The 12525-nt window shown below is 51.6% G+C and overlaps 1 pseudogene; it reads left to right on the top strand.

Moving 5' to 3' along the window:
• The first annotated feature begins 10704 nt into the window (after window positions 1-10704).
• On the top strand, window positions 10705-12159 carry LOC110345374 (Ig alpha chain C region pseudogene; annotated as a pseudogene).
• Window positions 12160-12525: the final 366 nt, after the last annotated feature.

Here is a 12525-nt window from a genome sequence, read left to right as displayed (position 1 = left end):
TCTTGGTTCTTATTTTTTCCCCATTCCTAGCCCTCCCTTCACCCCCTCCACCCTTCCCTATTTACAAAGACTTTATTTCAATTTTTCCATTTCTCACCATTTTTCCTTTCCCTTCTTTCCTTTCTCCAGCCCCTCCAACTACCCCTACCCTTTGGACATTTTCTTCCTATTTTGCATTATCGATTATTCATTCTAATCATTGGTACATTTTAGGTATACAATATAATGACATTCATCATTGGAAATTTGCACCTTTACATAGTCTCTCTTGATTATTTTTCACCCTTGCCCAGCCCTCCCTTCAACCCCTCCATTCCTCCCTATTTACAAAGATTTTGTTCCTATTTTTCCATTTTCTCATATTAATCCCATTCCCTTCTATCCTTTCCCCTAGCCCTCCCACTTCCTTCCCCTTTGCCCCTTTTCTTCCTATTTCACATTACCTATTATGCATTTAGTCCTTATTTACACTTTCAGTTTCTCACCCCAGAGAAACTATTCGGTATTTACACATGTGTGTCCTATTGATTTCACTTAAGAGTATTGACTCAATGTGCATCCACTTAGCTATAAACGTCTCTAATTTCTCATTTTTTATGGCTGAGTAGTACTCCATTTTAGGGAAAAAAATGCATTTTCTTTATCCAGTCTCCAGCTGATGGGCATTTGGGCTGTTTCCAAGTTTTAGCTATCACAAACTGTGCTGCTATGAACATGGGTGCACATATATCACTGCGGTATGATTCTTTGAATTCTTTGGGGAAGATCCCCAGCAGTGGAATAGTGGGGTCAAATGGGACTTCCAGTCCTGGAAGGTATCTCCATACTGATTTCCACAGTGGTTGCACCAGTCTACACTCCCCCCAGCAGTGGAGAAGGATTCTTCTTTCCCCCACAGCCCCGCCAGCATTTGTTATTGGTTGATTTCATGAGAGCAGCCATTCTTTCTGGAGTGAAGTGGAATCTCAGCGTTGTTTTCATTTGCATCTCTCGAATGACTAGTGACGTGGAACATTTTTTCATGTATTTATTTGCTATTTTTACTTCTTTGTCTGAGAAATGTCTGTTCATTTCAGATGCCCATTTTGGGATTGGGTCTTTAAATTTGGGAGGTCTGATCTTTTTAAGTTCTTTATAGATTCGAGATAGTAGACCTTTGCTGAGGAAAAGCAGGTGAAGATTTTTTCCCACATTGTGGATTGTCTCTTCACACTGCTGGTGATTTCTCTTGCTGTGCAGAAGCTTTTTAATAAGAAGAGATCCTACTTGTTGATTGTTTGTGCTAGTTCATGGGCAACTGAGGTTTTGTTCATAAAATCTTTTCCTACACTGATGTCTTCAAGAGTTCTACCTAACCTCTGTTCCAACTGGTTCAGAGTTTCTATTTTAATATTTAGATCTTTAATCCATTTTGATTTTAGTTTAGTGCATGGCGAGAGATACAGATCTAATTTTAGTCTTTGGCAAGGTGAAGCCCAATTTTTCCAGCACCATTTGTTAAAGAGGCTATCTTTCCTCCAGTGAGGGTGTTTGGCTCCTTTATCAAAGATGAGGTGGCTGAGTGTGTCTGGAGTTGTTTCTGCATCTTCTAATCTGTTCCACTGGTCCTCAGGCCTGTTTCTTTGCCAGTACCATGGTGTTTTTATCACAGTAGCTTTGTAGTAGAGTTGCAGGTTGGGGATTGTGCTACCCTCTGCCATGTCTCTGTTACCTAGAATTGCTTTTGCTATTCTTGGTCTCTTCTTGTTCCAAATGAATTTTTGGATTGTTTTCTCAAGGTCCATGAAGTATGCTGCTGGGACCTCAATTGGAATTGCATTAAATCTAAATAGCAGTTTTGGAAGTATGGCCATTTTCACTATATTAATCCTTCCTACCCAGGAGCAGGGGATATCTGTCCATTTTCTGATATCATCTTCAATCTCCCTTTTCAGAGTGCTATAGTTTTCAGAGAAGAGGTCTTTGATTTCTTTCATTAGGTTGATTCCTAGGTATTTCAGTTTTTTGGATGCTATTGTGAACTAATTAATCTTATGAAAGAAATTTCAAGACAGTCTAATGGTGAGGGAGTGGCATGGCTAATGTTAGGGGCTTTTAGCCAGCAGTACCTTCAAAATCAAGAGCAAATGGCTAGAAGAATAATTTTTAAAGTTTTAAGTTTACCCAGAAAGGGAGCTTCAGTGAAGTTATGCCCTGAAAAGAAGGAACACAGCAGAATTTGGTTGCTGAAAAGGAACAGGACAATCAAAAAGACAGCCTGAGGACATCACAAGGACCAGCAGTAGTCCACTCTTTGCTGCCTTAAAATTGCAAAGGTGAAAGACTTTTCTTTGAGAAGAGCACCCCAGTGCACCATGTTTCAGAACTGTGGAAGCCTAGGCAATTTGTTCCTTCAGATAAGGTTCATAGTACTCAGTCATCCAGGCACTCAATCTCCACCACCAAGAGAGAAGGAAAGCTGGCTACTGTTCGAGCTGGTGGCAGAACTTGGCTTCATCCACATATTCCTGGTTTTAGGCACATATAGAATGCAAGAATTGTGGGGTCAGGAAGGCTTCCACTTAGATTTCAAAGGAAGGCCTGGGAGGCCAGGCAGTGTGCCTCTCAGAGGACAGTGTGAGAGTGAAGTTCAAAGTGCAGTGGACCCCAGAAGTTTTGGAGAAGCCAGGAATGCGATCAGCTGAGGAAAGCTGCAAAGACTGAACAAAGCTGACCCAAGAGAGAACCTGTGAGAGCTATAACTACCAATGGTGTTATATGGGCAGGGCCACCCAAGCTCTCTGGAGTTCACATCTTGCTGCAGATTTCCACAGATGCTGGACATGGAACTACAGGAATTAATGTTTGCCCTGCTGTATTCTAGTCTTGTTTGCTTCCCATTCCTTCCTATCACCCTATTTGGAATGGGAATATTTACCTTGTGCTATTGTATGTTGGTAGTGTATAACTTTCTTTTTGTTCTTACAGGGGCTGGCAGCTAAGAATTTCCCTTAAACCTCAGAGTAGAATTTGAACTTATACTTTTCAGCAATGCTGAAACTGCTAGAACTTTGGCACCTCTGAAAAATGGACTAAATGCTTTTTGCACAAAAGTATGTACACGAGGCCAGGAACAGAATATTATAGCTTGTATCTTGATATCCCCTAAAACCTCATTCTCTTATAGGTGGGGCTTTTCAAGGAGGCTAAATCTAGCATGTGTGAATATGGATTAAGACTGTATTGCAACTAAATTACTTCACTGATTGGTTTAGTACAGTCCTGTGGGTGGATAATGGGAAGGCCCACTCTGGGTATTGGTGGAACCAACCAATAGTCTTACGGCCTGAATTAAATAAAAGGGAAAGGGAGGCTTGATGTTGCTGCTGGTCCTTTCTTCCTGCCTTACCATGGACTCTTTCTCCTCTATCATGCCCCTTTACTATGCCACCCCACCTTTGATACAGATGTCTATGGACTGAAATCTCTACAAACTGTGAAAATAAACATTCCCCCCTTTAATTCATGGATGTCAGTCATGTTGTTCCAGCAACAAGTAAGCAACTAAGACAAGAGTGAAGAGACAATCTACATAATGGGAAAAATTTTCTGCCAGCTATTCCTCAGACAAAGGCCTAATATTTAGAATATGTAAGGTCTTCAAAAATATAAGCTCCCCCTAATTTAAAGACTCAATCAAAAGTGGGCATCTGAAATGAATAGACATTTCTCAGATGGAGTACAAATGGCCAATATATACATGAAAAAATATACATACAGTACATGAAAAAAATTGCTGGCCATTTGCAAAATGCAAATTAAAATAACACTGAGATTCCATCTGTTATGGCCTGTGTCTAGATGTCCACACAAAACCTCATACAATCATAGATGAAGCTTTTCAGAGGTGGTTGGATCTAGTGTGTGTGATATTCGGATTAAGTGTGTGATGGTATGATACTGAGATCAAGAGTATGATTACTAAATTAGTCCACAAATTGGTTTGGCATAGTTCTGGGAGTGGGTAATGGGAAGGCCCCACCCTGGGTATGAGTGCTATCCACGCTAAGGACATAGAGCCTGGACAAAATATAAGGGACAGAAAGAGGACTGCTCTTGTTGCTTGCTGCTTCTTTGTTACTTTGCTGCTTTGCTGCCTTCTGCCCACCATGAACAGTTTCTCTTCTGCAATGCCTCGCTGCCATACCATTCTACCTTGGAGCCAGCCAACTATAAACTGTAACCTCCACAAACTGTAAACTACAATAAGCCTTTCCTCCTTTAACTATGGGAGTTGCACTATCATCTGGTTCTGCTGCCTGGGTGGTTCTGTTGGTAACTGTACCTATACCTCTGCCAGCTCTGGAACCAGAGGGGCACAGCATCTCATTAGCTGCAGGCCCCAAATGCAGAGCCTAACACCACTATGGTGCAAATCACTGCAGAGCAAATACATGGGAAAGTGTAGGAGACTTCCCTATCCAGCTGGCTCAGTGCAGTCCAGCTTAGCCAGATGGAGCTAAGCACAGTACAGCCCAGATCAGATCAGCTCAGCTCAGCCCAGCCCAGCCCAGCCTAGCCCAGGACAGCACAGAACAGCCAGCTCTGCCTGGCTTAACCCAGTTCAACCTTTCTATTGCTCTTGGCTGAGGTCAGCCCTTTCAGCCTTGCTCAGTCCCGGTAGGTCATCCCTTTCTGGGCTCTGGCCTGCTGCTCTGCCATTCACCACAGGGCAGCTCCCTGCTGTCATTCGGTATCTTGGTGATGTCCTTCTCCTGGCCCCTGCACCAGTTCAGCCTCTGCCACCGTGCCCTCCTGAGCCTGAGCTGGCTGAGGCCTGAGTGGCTGGGATTCATTGGCAGGCCCAGTTCTTTAGGTTGGTGTCAGGCTGCTCCCACCTGCCTGGGGCTCAGTGATAGAAAGGACTGTGATGGCCACCACGTACTGATCCAAAGCTCCATCCATTCTGGGTGGGTGACAGGTCACAGCTCCACCAGGAACCAGCCCCTCATCCCCATGCCTAGTGTGGGGTTCCCTGGCTGGGATTCCTGAGGTTCTCTGTTGGCTTCCTGTGCCCAAGATAGCGGTCCCCATCTGCAGCCATCTGTGTGGCCCTTGATGGCTCCAGGTGACATGATTCTAGTTATCATTGTTGTTTTTACTCCCAGGAGATTCCTGAGCAGGGAGCTCTGCCTCAGTGCCCTCAGCCTAAAGTGGGGTGGGAACCCCCAGGCCCCACAGGCCTCCATCTTCCTCTTAAACTCCTGCTATAACCCCAAGACTCTGGGCTGCCTAGTCAAGGGCTTCTTCCCAGAGCCAGTAACTGTAACTTGGGACACAAAAGACTCACAGAACGTGACCATCCTTGAATTCATCACCTTCAACTTCAACTCCAGTTTCCTGGTCACCCCAGCCAGCCCATAGTCTCAGAATGAGGCCAGAGCAGCTCACCTGCAGAGTGCACCATGTTGTATCTGCATTTACTGCATCTACATTCAACCAAAAGAAGATAGTCAGAAGTGAGCAGGCAGCCATCTAGGACAGGGTGCTCCCAGAAGACTCCACTCGGGAACAGAGGGTGGGACACCTGCCGGGCCTGGGGCCAGGAGGAGGATGGACACACACTGACCCACTGACTGCCACTGCTCTAGCTTACTTCTCCCCCAACTTCACCTGACCCACTGTGAAGCTCCTCTATTTCTCCTGCAACCACAAATTCCACCCCACTATGCAGTTCCTCTGCCTCATTTCTGACTATGCAGGTGAGCTCAAAGTCACCTGTCTAAGGGATGGGAAGCAGAATGGCAACACATTCACAGAGGGCAGTGCACACAGGTAGGACAGTAGACTGGACTCCACCCAAAGAGAATATAACATCACCCAGAGGGAATGGGCATCTGAGAGCACCTCACCTGCCAGGTCTCTCAAGGTCTGACCTCAGAGGCCCACACCCAGAAGTTTGCAGGTGTAACCCCATTCACCATGATGCCTAGACATGGGGGCAAGGTGGTTGGAGGAGTCAGCAGGGTCTCATGCAGCCTCTCCCCATGCCACAGATGAGGAGGAACCACAAGGCTTGAGTGCCTACCTGATCCCACCCAGCCCCTAGACCTGTATGTCCGCAAGTCATCCAAGCTCCCCTGCCTGGTGGTGGACCTGGAGAACAAAAATGGAGTCACCACGGAGTGGACCCAGGAGAGCGGGCAGCCCATGAACACCAACTGCAGGACAGCCAAGATGTGCTACAACACCACCTTCAGCATCACGTCCACCCTACCTGTGGACGCCCAGGACTGGATGATGGCGAGAGTTACCAGTGTGGTGTGACCCACCCTGACCTGCCCAAGGCCATCATTCAGTCCATCACCAAGGCCACTGGTGAGCCACAGGCTGGAGGTGATGGGCAGGCCTCCCTGGGGGTCACGGAAGGGACATCCTGGCTGACCCTCACCTCTCCACAGGCACAAACATGATACCCAAGGTATATGTGTTCAGGTCACCAGAGGAGAAGCAGGAGAGCCAGAGCATGTTCTGCCTCACCTGCCTGGCCCAGAACTTCTTCCCCACAGACATCTTGGTTCTGTGGCTGGGCAACAGGGTGCAGGTGCCAAGCAAATATTACAGCATGATGGCCCCCTCAAGATCAACAGCTTCACTCTCTCCTTCTTCATCTTCGGCCACCTGGAGGTCACCTGGACCAACTGGGTACAGAACAACCAATTCTGTGCCATCCCAGACCCAGCCTGTCCCCTGCCTCATAGCCAACCTCCAGAAATAGCCAGGCACCTGAAGCAAAGGTGAGGAGGTAGGGTCCCCTCAGGAGGCAGGGGACCCAGGGCAGGGTGACAAGATGCTGGGCCAAAGACACCAAGCTGGTCTGGACAGAGCAGGGGCTTCTCAGATGACAGTAAAGGCCAAGGCCTCTTCCCAGCTCTCCTCACACCCAGACACACCCCCTGAAGACATAGTCACACTCACACACACACACACACACACAGCCAGCCTCAAACCCATCCCACCATAGCCAAGGTCTCCAGAGGCCTCAGCTCCCTCTCACAGCCTCCTCCTTTCTCCTGGTTCAGGCCCCCCAGAGGGCAGAGCCAGTGTCTTCTTCCTCTAACCGACACTCCAGGCCATGAGCCACATCAATCCAGAACTCATCATCCAGCACTCAGCCTGCTGGGCCTGGAATGCCAAGCCTATTATCCAAGAGTGAATTCTGTCTCCCCTCAGCCTGGGGAGGGCTTCATGGTCTCCTCCTTCAGACCCAGGAAGAAGACCCACGTCCAGGTAGCTGGGCTGCAGAACCTTCCAGGTGCCTCGGCCTCCCTGGGCAAGAGGTCGCCTGCCAGGTCCCCCACCCCACCCTTCCTCCTTTTCACTCTCCTGTAGACTCACCATGGTGGGCTGAGTGGCAGTCTCAAAAGACACAGCCATGTTTGGAGCCATGAATGTGGCCTTATTTGGAGAAGGGGTCTGTGCAGATGAGAACGATCTTGGGATGAGGCCAGTAACAAAGGTCCTTAGAAGAGACAAGAGAGGAACAGGGAGCCATGAGAGGGAGGCAGAAGTGTCCACACACACACTCACACTCACACACACTCTCACACTCACACACACCACTGACACTTCAAGCTGGCAGAGTCAAACCCTGATGAGTAGGACCAGGGAAAGCTATCATAGTGATTGCCAAAACCACGACCTTGCATAAACCTGCCAGTTCTGCACGAAAATGACTTCTGGGAAGATGGCTGCCCCTCAGCTGCTAGTCCAGCTTGTGGCTAATGACACTGGCTTCCACCCACTGTACACTTGTCTGCCTTCACCCCAGCTTGCAGTTTGCTGTGGTACATGCTTCTGCAAGGCAGGATGCTCCTGCTTGTCCTTGGAGTGTCTCTGCTGCTGCTGCTGCTGCAGTTGGCCAAACCAAAGCTCAAAGGCACAGTGGAGAGGGGGGCTTTGGGAGGGGCCCGGATCACACGTGCAGCCCTGTGATGCAAAGTGTCCTTGAAAAGGGGCCCAGACAACTATTGCCCTCCTCTACCCTGTGGCACCATCTAGGAGCCAAGAAGTGGCCCTTGCCTGAATGGTTAAACCCGTGGCCTGATCGTATGCCTTTAGACTCCAAAACAATGGGAGATGAAGGCTTATTGATGAAGCCACTCAATCTGGGGCATATTTGCTGCAGCACTCAAAACTGAAAAACCTGCAGCCACTGCACACCCTCAGACTGCTGTGAGGGTTAGGGTGATAAAACTGGAGAGATCTCTGGAGCCAGGCCAAGTGACTTTGCAGACCCCAGCACGTGGCCTCCTACTCCCCTCACCACTTCCCTATTCCCACCAGTGCACACAGCCAGGGGCATTCAATCCACCCGCCACATTTCAGGATCTGCTACCACTTCTGTGAGAGCTTCAGCCCCAGCAGCACCCAGGAAAAGCTGGCATCCTCACCCTAGGGCCCAGCCTGTCTGCAGAATGTCCCAATGACACTGCTGGCAAGCCACCTGTCCCTGCTGACAGCACCCTGCCCAGCAAGAACCATCCAGCCCCTTCACTTGCTCCCCCTTCCCATGGGTGAAGAAAGCTGATCTCCATAAGGCTCTGCTGTCCCTTGTTGCTCAAATAGGGGCAGCCAATGAAGGGGGACATCAGAGAGGGACCAGGTGCGATAAGAGCAGCTGAAGGATGTCAGAAGACCAGGGCAACCTCCAAGAGGCAGAAAGTGGAGAGCCACAGTGGGAAGCTGGGCAGGAATTTGGCACATGGCAGTCTGCAACTTGCTCCTGCCCTGTGGCCTCTCTGGCTGGGGTCCATTCTGGGCCAGCCTTGCCCCCAGAGCCCCTGCCTGGCAGCCTCAACCTCCCCAGAACCTGCCATGTAAAGCCTTGGTCTGACCAAAGCCCATGGGGTCCCGCAGCCCAGGCCATACACATCTGCCCTCACCACAGCTAGATCAAGGACCAGACACTACATGGAGGCAAGTGGCAGGGTCATGGAGGTGGGGCAGAGAGTGGGCAAGTGACCACGTTTGGGGCCAAGCACCGAGACAGCCCATCTCTCCTGTTCCCTCACATCCAGCCTGGCCCACAGCCAGAGCACGGCAGGGACCAGTGTGGCAACAGAATCATCACAGCAGGCCTCTGGGGCAGCAGGCAACAGCCCTAAGAAGGGCCTGCAGCACAGGCTGCCTGGCTGCCTCAGGTCTGGTCCCTCGGGCAGAGGTCACTGCCACATGAGCAGGTGGGTCCCAAGTCCTCTAGTGCTGTTGGCCACTCTGCACACTGAGAGGTCATCAGAGCCAGGCCAAGACACTGCAGGGAGTAGAGGATGGAGAGCAGGGACTGAGTTGGAGGTGAGAGGGAGACGACAAAGGACACAGGCCAGTACAGGAGGAGGGCAGGAGTGAGCTGCCGAGTGAGCTCAGTGGGGCAGAGTAAACAGGAGGAGACGGAGCTCCTGGAAGCAACAAGGAGCAGCACCTGCAGCCTGGCTGGGCAGAGGGACTGGAGGACAGCAAGGGTGGCTCCCCACAGGTATGTGTGCAGGCTGGGGGGCCAGGCCAAGCCGAACAGGGGTGAGCTGAGTTCAGATGGGCAGATACAGTTGACCTGAGCTGAACTGGGTTGGATAGAAAAGGGCGAAGTTGAACTGAGCAGAACAGGACTGAGCTGAGATGGGGATGACCAAGACCAACAGGGCTTGGCTGGGCTGGGCTGGGCTGAATAAGAACAATAGTGCTAGGCTGGCCTGAGCAGGACCAAGCAGGGCTGAGCTGAACTGGTTGCTATTGGGCAGAACTGGGCTGAGCTGATGTGGATTGAATTAGGTTAATCTGTGTAAGCCAAGCTGAGCTGAGCCCCACTAGTAGAGCAAGGCTGCAGTGAGCTGTAAGGAACCAAGATGAGCAGGGCTGGGCTAACTGGTCTACACTGGGTATCTGGGAAGAACAGGGTTGTGTCTGAGTAGAACACGGCCTAGCTGGTGCGCTCTGGGTATCTGCACTAGTCTGGCTGAGCTTGTCTGGTGGCGCTGGGCTACCTGGTCTGGTCTGCACTGGCCAGGCTGGGCTGCTGTGAAGCTGGACAGCTGTCCGAGTCCAGGCTTCCCTGGGTGGAGCCAAGCTGTTGACAAAAGGGCTGAGATGTGTGCTGGGGATTGGGAACCTCTGGGTCCAGCTGGCTGTCGCCCGTGGATGCATCGTGGCCATGGGGCACACTGGGCCTTCACAACGCTGTCCTCCCTTTGCCCATTGCCCTAATGGAATGTCCCATGTGCCTGTGGGCAGTGTGCACCCTGAGTGCTCAGCCCTGTCCCTGTAGGAGCACTGCCCTGGGCATGGGCTCTGGCCTTGGGCCCCATGTAAGCCATGAGGACTGGCTGCTGCCTGACGGTGGAGTCATAGTGCAGTGGGTGATGGCCCTGTCCCCTGCAGAGGGTGTGTGAAGTGGGACACCAACGAGGTGGCCTCCTCCACCTAGGCCTGCTCTTCCTACCCCACCCCTCAGACTGAGCTTCTACCCCGGGCTGCTCACCTCCTGCCTGGGAACCAGGCTACTCAGTGGCCTAGCAGGGTTTGCCAGGTCCAGCTCTCCATTCACACAGAGGACCTGTCCAAGGTATCTGGGCAGGTCTCATGCAAGGACTGCCTGCAGGTCATATTTAGAGGCAGGGTAATCAGGGACAGGACAGGCCAGCCAGCTCTCCCCCAGGCTATGGCCTAGGTATGACCAGAGCAATCACCAGCTGTCTCTCAGCCAGGTTCCTTCACCATAAGGGGCAGCACCATGGGCCTGCCTTCTCTGAGGTAGCAGGGCCTCTCTCACAGTGCAGCTGTGTTCCAGAGCCTGCGTCCATCCTCTGCATCTTCCTACTGAGCCTCCCAGGGTCCAGGTCCAGAGACCTAGGGAGACTCAGTTGCCTGTTCTGGGATTTCTTCCCCTTGGGGCCTGTGAGCATGACCTGGAACAAGAATGGGGAACAAGTGACCATCACAAACTTCCTACCTACCCTGGCTGAGGGGAGGAGTCTGTACACTGTGAGCAGCCAGCTGAGTCTGCCAGCCACCCAGGGCCCAGAGGACATGAACAAAACATGCTCCATGCAGCATGACACAAATCCCTTCCAACAAGTGGACGTGTCCTGCTCAGGTCAGAGGACGAGCTGGGGTGGATCACCCTCCTCCACCTGTGTCTCCCACTGGGGGGACTGGGAGCCACAATAGTGGACTGCCTGGCTCAGCCTTGGTGTGGCCACAGAGAGGCCAGGGACAGGGGCCAAGGCTTAGGGATGGGCAAGGAAGGGTCAGGAGGGGGGCACTGACCTGCAGCACCACGAATGCTGCCACCAGTATGTACAAGCTGCCTTCCCAGCCTGTCCCTGCAGCGGCCAGTCCTCCTGGGCTCTGATGCCAGCCTCACGTGCACACTGAGCAGCCTAAAGAGTAACCAGGTGGCCTCTTTCTCCTGGAAGCCCACAGGCTGCAAGACTGCAATCCAGAAGCCTCTTGAGCTTGACTCCTAAATCTGCTACTGCATGTCCAGCGCGCTGCCTGGCTGCACCGAACGCTGGAACCACAGGTAGACCTTCACCTGCACAGTCACCCACCCTGACTTCTATGGCTCCGAGACTTCCACCATCAGAAAAGCCTCAGGTGGGCCCAGGCCCCACCCCTGCTCCCACACTACTTTATAGCAGGAAACTGAGGCTGTCTCAGAGGTCAAAGCCCAGTGGGGTGCTCTTTGCTTCCTGCTTAGCCCATGACCAAGCTCTCCCTCCACCCCACAGAGAACATACATCTTCTGGCCCCAGGTCCACCTGCTGCTGCCTTCAGAGGAGCTAGCCCTGAATGAGCTGGTGTCACTGACATGTCTAGTGCAGGGCTTCTACCCAAAGGAGGTGCTGGTGCACTGGCTGCAGGGGAACCAGGAGCTGCCCCACAGCAACTACCTGGTGTGGGATCCCCTGAAGGAGCCTGACAAGGGTGCTACCACCTATGCTGTGACCAGCATGCTATGTGACAGCCACAGCCTGGAAATAGGGGGACAACTTCTCCTGCATGGTGGGCTACGAGTCCCTGCCCCTGTTCTTCACCCAGAAGACCATCAATCACCAGTCGGGTAAACCCACCCATGTCAACATGTGTGTGATCATGGCAGAGGCAAATGGCACCTGCTACTGAGCAGCCCTGCCCACCCTGCCCCTTCAATAAATGCCACGCTAACCCAAAGCAGCCCACCCTTCCATCTGGCACTTTGCCTATCCATCCATCCTCCGGGTCTGCAGCACAGATGGGGGGACTGGGTGGGGAGAAAAGATCAGCCCTATCCCAGCCACTGGGGCCTTGGGCTCCAATGTGTGTACCTGTGTGTGTGTGCCTGAAAATGAGTGTGTGGGGGTGTGCCATGGTCATTCGTGTGTGCCTTTGGGTGTGTGCCTGAGATTATGCATGTGTATGTACTGCGGGCATCTGTGTATGGCTGTGCTTGTGAGTCTGTATGCACACCTGTGAGCATGTACTTGTGAGAGTGTGAGTGTGCATGTACCT

Source organism: Heterocephalus glaber, unplaced genomic scaffold, assembly GCF_053883595.1.
Source record: "Heterocephalus glaber isolate CG9 unplaced genomic scaffold, H.glaber_assembly_v1.0 deba00000546, whole genome shotgun sequence".
Classification (NCBI taxonomy): domain Eukaryota; kingdom Metazoa; phylum Chordata; class Mammalia; order Rodentia; family Bathyergidae; genus Heterocephalus; species Heterocephalus glaber.
Note: the sequence above shows the minus strand (reverse complement) of the source record. Positions and strands in the feature narration are given on the sequence as shown.